Below are 8,685 nucleotides of genomic sequence, written 5' to 3'. Positions count from 1 at the left end.
AAAGAAATTACCGACGATTATGATACTCTGTAGGGCGAAACGGAAATTCCAACGCACGAGGATTAGCTCGTGTCAGCGCGCGAAATTTCGCTCCTGCTCGAGCTAGGGCTGAGTTTTACCGCATAGTTCTGCAACACAATTGCGTACTTAAGGCAATTTTGCCCCCTCTGGGAGCAACATGCGGTCACAGCTTCAGGTCTTTTCACGCAGCGTGTCGGCTATGTTGCCACACGCATCGCTGAAACACACTTCAGCCACGAGACGCTCGCGCGATTTTTCCAGCAAGTAGGTACTGCTGCACCGCAGCTCATGCATAAGATAACACTGAACACTAAGGTTAGACTGATACCAGTTTCATGGGCGTAGCCAGAAAGTTTTGTCTGAGGTTGGGGGTGGGTATGTATCTCTTCTCACTCGGAAGTGAAAGTCGGTGCATTGTCTGCTTTGAAGCTGTCATCACGCTGATTTCTAGCCTTTGCAAAAGTGATCTGACAGGCCAGTGGATCGCAGGAAGGCTAGTAGTGCTTGTAAAGCCTTCTTCTGCGACGTTATGACCGGACGATGGCGTAGTAGTCTTTCTTCTGATAGAGGCTGGTCGTCTAACTTGTTGAAAGCATGGCAAAGAGATTGTTTGCACAATGTATATAGATGTATAGCAGCTATAGCACCGTTTAACGTCGATGCACCAACTTTGATGCTTAGTGGTTCATCTCCATCCCGACGACTAACGTACACATTTAATGATTAAACAAACTCGCGTGGTAGCTGTAGTAGTTAACGGTGAAAGCGTAATCAGAGAACGAGGTGTGATAGCGAGAAGAGCGTCGCATATTAGACGCAGAACTTGGTCGCCGTTCCGTGACACGTTAAAGTGTGATTGAACACCACGGCCGGAGTAGAGGGAAACGCAAAGCGCGTCGCGCCGCGCCTGTAGCCCGGCTAGCCCGGCCGCGAGTTTTCTCGGGGGGAGCGTAAGCGGGAAACGCGGTGCTACAGCCTGGTGAGGCAGGCGCGCGTCGCAGAGGTATTGTTGGTTTGGATTAGCGCGATGCCATGAGCGAGACCGACGCTTTTACGACGCTTGGGCTAATATCGCCACCTCACGGTGTTAAGGCATTGACAAAACTGCAATTCTATTGAAAACGCGCAGAATGGGACAGCGTTTAGCAACAAGCGTTGCAGGTGCTAATCGCGGAGGCCACAGTAATGATGAAGTACTTTACTTTACCGCTCATAGAGGGCAACACCACGCCGCCGACCGAGAGAACTGTGAGAGGAGAGCGTGAGATATAAAAGGCGTGTTTGTAAAGCCTCTAGAGTCTGTGACTGTGGCGCAGTGGATAGCGTTCCCGGCATCTGTTTTTGCGGACCGAGCCGTCGTGAGTTTGATACCCGTAGACGAAACTTTTTTTCTTTGCCATCTGATGGTGTACATTTTTTCAACGTCATTTCCGTGACGGAAATACGTCACTGAAGTCTTGGTGGACCCCGACATAAAACACTTTCGTGTTAAAATCTATAACACACGCTATCGCTTGTTTAATCCGCGCAAAGTGTCTAAAACTTTTAGATGTCCATTTTCGTTGTCCTTGGTTGATATAAACTGTGAATCACCTGTAACTCACACCCGCATACAACAGCCAAGGTATGCGGGTGTGAGGCACACGTGACTGTGGGAAAGTATTTAATGACGTAGCGACTGGTATGCCATATTATATAATTCATGGCCTGTCAGTCACGTTGACAACACAGTCATACCCTCTTTCTTAAATTTTGGTTTACACTAAATAAAGGAGACGGTTACGAGGGCGCCCGGACGTAGGCTGCTAGATAGATAGATAGATAGATAGATAGATAGATAGATAGATAGATAGATAGATAGATAGATAGATAGATAGATAGATAGATAGATAGATAGAAACGCTCAAGGTGTCGTTGATTCGCTAAAGAATGACTTGCATTTAATACCTTGAGTCACACAGAAATTCAATGTATATACCCAATTTCCTTGCAGAAGCAAATGCGTAGGTAATAGTATGGAGAGCTGGGCGAGTTGGTTTGAGGACATTATTGGAAACATTTCGGCGCGCACACAACAGAAGAAAACGAAAGGCGAAAAGAGAAAGCTGGCACTGCCTTGAGCGTCCATAGCGCCGTAGGACTGATCCAGCCCATGCGTTGTCCATCGCGTATGGTAGTAGGGTTTCCGTGAAAAATACAGTGCTCAAAGGAGCAGCAGCCGTGTTACTCCATAATCTTCTTCATGAAGATAATCTTTGAAGCATGTCTACTTAGTGCATTTCCTAGGGGCATATCCTCAGCGTGATCTAGCTTCACGTCTTGTGAAGACAGCTTCGCTAATCAGCAGCAATTTATATACATTGGCCCCTTGATTCACGCACTCGAATAGTTTGTTGCCAAATGCTGCAAGCTTCTCAGCTACGTGTATTCTTGCTGAGAGAACACAGAGATAATGAGCGGAAGAAGGGTTATTGCTTTCCTTTCTTTATAAACCTGCGGCTTGTAGTAAAATTTGCTGTTCTAATGGAAAATGTGATCGTGTGTAGCGGGCTAGATTCACGATTTCAAAAGAGCAAAGTCCCATACTATTGCTCGTAAAATATACCCGTTTGTGTGCGCCATTACTTCGACGCTCAGATGTATCTTCGGGATGTCAACGTTGAAATGCCACTACAGAGAGTTCGGAAGAGGTAAGTTATTTTTTGAAATGGAGAATATTTTATGCTCGCGATAAGTGGTTGATATAAAATTAGGTATATGTGCATTCAAAATTCCAATTTTCCAAACCTCTCTCTCCCTCTTATAATTAGCACCATTACGTTAGCGCGACATAAACGACGTGAAAATGTTGTTTCAGGCACAGTGGGTCTTGCGGCCCAACAAAACTTTTCACTGTTTCGCTCCTTTGAATAGTACAGTCATGCGAGGGTGGGACTAACGCATTCCGCTGCAAGCCCCGAACATATATATAGCGAAAAAGAAAATAAAAACGAGAAAAGAACATTGAGAACTTGTGTCCGCACGGTCGCCTTATCCAGAATATTCGGCTGCGCCCAAGCGCTAGACGATAACGCTTGCCGAGAATTCCTTGCATTCTTGACTGACCGTCGTTCGTCTGTCATTGCGATGATATTTTGTACTTCAATTACTATTTGTCATTGTAGGATGATATCGCAATATTTTTGCTCTGACGCTTCGATTAAGCCAATTTAATTAAACGGCATCGGCAACATACTTGTCAGTCCAACAATGCCATTTTCGCGACGTAGAAGAGTTACTTTTGTGTTGAAGGCCGGAAAGTGGAGGAAATCAATGCGAAGAACTTCTGTTAATTGCTTTGCAGTGAAATTAGATTATAGTGAAAATACTGTTCCTGCTTTCGCTGTTCGGAGTTTGTGAACGTGAGAGACCATCCTAAAAGCGTAGACTCTTATTTCTGTTTCATCCTTCCCATAGAAGGTTATTTTCGTGCAGCATAGGCATGGCGTCATTCATCTTTATAGTGTTCGTCAGCGTCTGGAAAGGTGCATCGTCCGACCACCGAAACGCGTGTTTGGGGCCAAAGTCACAGACTGTTTTCCATCTACTAGGGAAGTTTTGAATAATAAACCCCACTGCGACTCGAGGAGCAGGCGAGTTCAAAATCTGTGGAAGGCTTCTCGACCATTACGACAGTCGATCGAGCTAGTACAACGAAGGCGCTCAACGAACTTCAGGACGCCGAATAGTTCATGTAAGCACGAACTTGGTTAGCATACGCAAAAGATCAGCTGTAGAACGCTTGAGAGCCGCAATAATCGTGTTCCTATAATCATGGAATTCGAAGGTGTACATTATGTTTTTTCAGGCATCATACAGGAGATATCTTTTCTTGTTGCAAGCAAGAATCTCAACGAGATATGAAGCAGGTTAGATCCCGCAACATTGGAGAAAAACGGCCTGCAGTCTTTTTTCTCGCATGCTAGCGAGATGGTAGCTTGCGAGTCTCTAGGAAATGATTTGGGAATTTAAGCTATGCCAATTAGGGAGCACGTACGATAAATCTGAGAGTTTCTGTCCACAATTTTGGTGCTTTGGTTTGCCTCTGCCGGTAGTACAGGCGTAGGCATTGAGGACTCTTTGGTTGAACTTCTTTTGACAGATTTTACAGTTGCTACTGGGATTTCCTTATTTCATTCAGTTTGAGAGCTTTTAGAGGCATCATTTTTGGTATTGTTTTAAATCTTTACAGGGCTTTACTTTCATATATAAAAGAACTGGTAGATTCACCAAGAAATCTTTCTTTTTTTTCTTGTTTTCCTGACTTTTAGTTAAGTTTCTTTGGAAGGCTTTTGGAGGTGCCTACTGCAATAAAATAAGCGTAACTCGTAGACCGAAAATTCCGACACATCCAACGCATTGTGGAAATGAATTTCCTGAGAAGCAGGCATCGAGTAGCAGCCTATGCCAAATTTTTCGTGTGGAGCCAAGCGTTACGAGATGGATCGACTTCTTTGTGTGAATTTCATATTTGGGCGCATATTGTGGGCTTGCCAGGCACGTCGACTACAGTGGCGCCTAAAGGGTTGCACATGGTAAGATGTAACGTCGGAAATCACGTTACAGCAAAGATCTGAGTTGTCTCGCACCAAAGTGCACGCTACTGTGCGATGATTTGCATATCATATGTAGCGGTCGCCGGCGCATACGAGCAAAGCTCGACTATTCTTTGCGTAGTCACTGTGTATTACATTGTTCTAACAGCGGATAGCCAGCCCTTCTACTGCTATTGGCGTTGCCCCAACATTACGCTTGTATAGGGTGTTTTTCACGAGCAGTTCGAAGCACTGGCGTGGCTCTGGGGTAGAATACCTGACTGCCATGCACAATGCCTGGGTTCGATTCCGGCTCGAGCCGCGATTTTTATGCTTCGCCCAAATCGGGACTTTTCCCGCATCGACAATGCCATCGACGCCGGCACTGGTTTTTACACGACACGAGCTCTTTAACGCTTTTGCGTTAAGATTTCCAAAGCCTGTTCTCGATGGTCCTGGGTTGATGAAGATAGGGTGCCACCTGTGGCGCATACCAAATACCACGGGCAACAGCAAGCAAGACCTTATTGCCAAGCACCACTGCTATTTAAGACTTAGTGAGATAGGATTGCTGTCGTTTTGATCGCTTCTGCTGGTACAGTGGAATGCAGCCCCATCGCTGCGCAAGGAACAATGTCGAAAGCAAAGTTGTTGTCAATGTATTTCAATGGAGAAACTAGTTTTGTTTCGGGATATAGAGGCATACAATGGCTATTTTTATGATTGGAAGTGACGTTTCAGCTCGTGGCAGGGAGGACATTGGCAAGGCATTTTCATTGCCTTGACAAAACAAATCGCATGCAATATTCATATGGTCCCAGCTATACCAAACTATTGTGCGCTGAAAATTATAAAAAAATACTTTTACACTTCCTCAGATAGAAAAGGATTTCTGTTTTTAAATATAAAATTTTCTTATAAGTTTTGAGGCTTGGGCTGTTTGTTGGTCATCACACTGGCAGGTTTTGCCAGCGCTCTTTCTGTCTACTGTGTCCTTTTTTTCTATGTTCACGCGCTGCAAAAAACCTGCCAGTATGATAAAGTTTTCAAAAAATCCAAAAACGACGCTAGGTTCACTGCGCAACGACCACCATTAGAGTATCTCGGCGCGCGCGCCCCCCGCTTAGAGTGGTGTCAGCTTTTGAAAGGGCAGGTGCCGCCTCCTCAGCCATGACGGCGGCGTGGCTGCCATTCTTACTTCTTCCCCCGGTCACTTGTGCGCGGCCTGCGCGCTGTTAGGTAGGTGCTCATTCACCTCCAGTTTTATGCGCTCGCTACCGTCACTATGGCCGGGTATTGCGTGCCGAAGTGCATCAATCATTCAAAGAACGCTGGAAGCTGTATCGCCTTCTAAGAGACCCGAAAAGAAGGCTTCTTTGGACAGTAAAAATCGAACATGACAAGTGGCATCGGACGAACACATCCTCCATTTGCAGGATAACTTTCCAGCCGGTATTTCGAATGGACGTGCAAGCAAAACCTCTGCCTGCGACAACCTTGCCTAAGCAAATGGACACGCTGATATGAGCTGTATGCTTAAAAGATTTTGGTTCACGTGCGCTTGAATTCCTGCATTTTACTTTGTAAACATTCCTTACTGCACTTGGTTGGTCCTGTAACTGCCTTTTGATTTCTTGCTTTCGTTTTTTTTTGTGGTGTGAAAAGTATCATGGAATATATTATGCGTGGTTCTCTGCAGATGATATGCTTCTATTTTCTAATAATAACAATTTGGGGAATTTACGTCCCAAAACCACGATATGATTATGAGACGCCGTAGTGGAGGGCTCCGGAAATTTCTACCATCTGTTGTTCTTTAACGTGCCCCTAAATCTAAGTACACGGGCCTCTGGCACTTCGCCTCCATCGAAATGGGGCCGCTGCGGCCGGGATTCGATCCTGCGACCTTCGGGTCAGCAGCCGAGCACCATATCCACTTGAAAACCACGGCGAGCTCTTGTTTTCTATATACCTTTCCTTGGTTTAAGTACGCCTTCTGTGTTGTCTGACGCCCATGTATCTATCTGGGCAGTTAAATCTTTTTTTTTATTCCTCACTGTTTCTGTGTTACAAGCTTACCTTTTCGTCCTGTCTTAAACCATTACGCAGTTCTTGTTTTTTCAATCATTCACGATCACTGTAAAGCGACTAGTGGCAGTCCTCAGCAAATTCTGCCACGGAGCACTTTATTTTTGTAATTGATTCTGTCAGTGCAGCAATAATGCGCAGAAATAAATGACCTGTACACTGGATATTAATAGGGGGAACGGCAGGCATTTACACACGCGCGCGCGCGCACACACACACACACACACACACACACACACACACACACACACACACACACACACACACACACACACACACACACAAACACGCACGCACACACCCATTCACTGTTTAAATGCTGTGAGCAAGCATAATTTATTATTTATTTATTGTTAATGTAAGCCATGAAGGCTCATACAGGAGTGCGCATACAAAGAGCACTCGCGAAGCGACTATACAAATAACACGCATGAAAGCAAGAAGAAGACGGTGCAGCATTGTGTACAGTAGACACGCTATGTCAGTAAAAATACAGGAAACGTTGTCCAGTTGTACAATGAGTACCTCATGAAAAACCAGTTAATAAAAACACACAGGTTCCCTTATGCATTCACTTAAGACGACTCGACGGCGAAAGGCATCGTCTACTTCTTATCAGTCGATGTATTGATCCTACCCGGAACCGTCCGAAAGCTTTGCGCACCTAGCGTGGTTTTGCATTGCCTCCACCTTCGCAGGCACCGCACCTGGCTTTTCAGTGCCTCCGTGATCTGCCCACTTTGACCAAGCTACGACGTCATGTGACGACGGCATCATGTGACGTGTCGCCAAAATTTGTGAGGTTGTGATGACGTCATATGGTGATGTCATCACGTGACGATGATTTCTTGCATCACTCGTCTCAGACGCAGCGGGGCACCGTATACGCGGGGTGCCAACGCCGAAGGTCAAGTTTTGCGTTTGACGAGGCATTTAAAAAACGTCTGCCTCGGTGGGATAGCGGTGACGGTGTCCGGCTGTTGACCCGAAAGCCGTGGGTTCAATCCCGACCCCGGCTGTCGCATTTCGCAGGAACCGAAATGCTAGAGGCCCGTGTACTGTGCGATGTCAGTGCAGTTTGAAGAACACCAGATGGTGAAAATTCGTGGAGTCCTCCGCTACGACGTGCCTCATAGTCATATTGTGGTTTTGGCACGTAAAAGCCTAGATATATTACTAATAAAACAGTCAAATAAATGACACAGTGGATCTGCCGCACAAAATGCAAAACAGTATAGGAAACACTCAACAACATGCGCACTGCAATTGGGCATGTAAAAAAAAAAGAAAAAGCTGCAGATACAACAAAAGAAACTGCAGATACAAAAAAATGAAAAACGCACAGATACTGCGCGTATGCAATGCTTTATGGCATACTACACAGCAACGTATTCATCATTTTTATAAAGACTCAAGGTGCAACTCGAATGCCGGTACAAATGCGGTCACAGATTGTGAGCAAGAAATGTCAGCAATAATAGTGATACAGAAGCTTTCATTTTAGCAGGATATTTGCACCATACGGCCTCTCGGTCTTTTACGGTGTGGGCAATATGTATGATGCCATTTATAATAAACCAGCAAATTGTTTGTAAACTTAGCAAATTAAGCCAGCCTTAATCTCGCTTAGGTAGTTTCGCAACACTAAAATGCGTGTGTTGAGATACATATACGACTGCTGCTGCTGATATGTATCAAAATAGTTTAAGCGATTATTTGTTTGTCTGGAATGCAGAGTTTACGAGAAAGTTAAGTAATGCTTTAGACTTTGTCATTTCCGGTGTAAGGAAGAGCATTCGTTTTGAACGTAAGAGAGTCAACACCTACCTCTAGCGCATAACACATGCACAGGCCGTCAGCTTACATGAATTAGATGCTCGCTTAATAAACATTCAGGTAACAACAGCACTTATACCTGCCGAAGCTCAAAGAAATGAAAGAAAAATAGAAAGCTCGCTAGCGTGCACTTATTTCCGGACGTATCCGCGCACCGCAAGAGCGT

Source organism: Rhipicephalus sanguineus, chromosome 3 (genome assembly GCF_013339695.2).
Source record: "Rhipicephalus sanguineus isolate Rsan-2018 chromosome 3, BIME_Rsan_1.4, whole genome shotgun sequence".
NCBI lineage: Eukaryota > Metazoa > Arthropoda > Arachnida > Ixodida > Ixodidae > Rhipicephalus > Rhipicephalus sanguineus.
Note: the sequence above shows the minus strand (reverse complement) of the source record.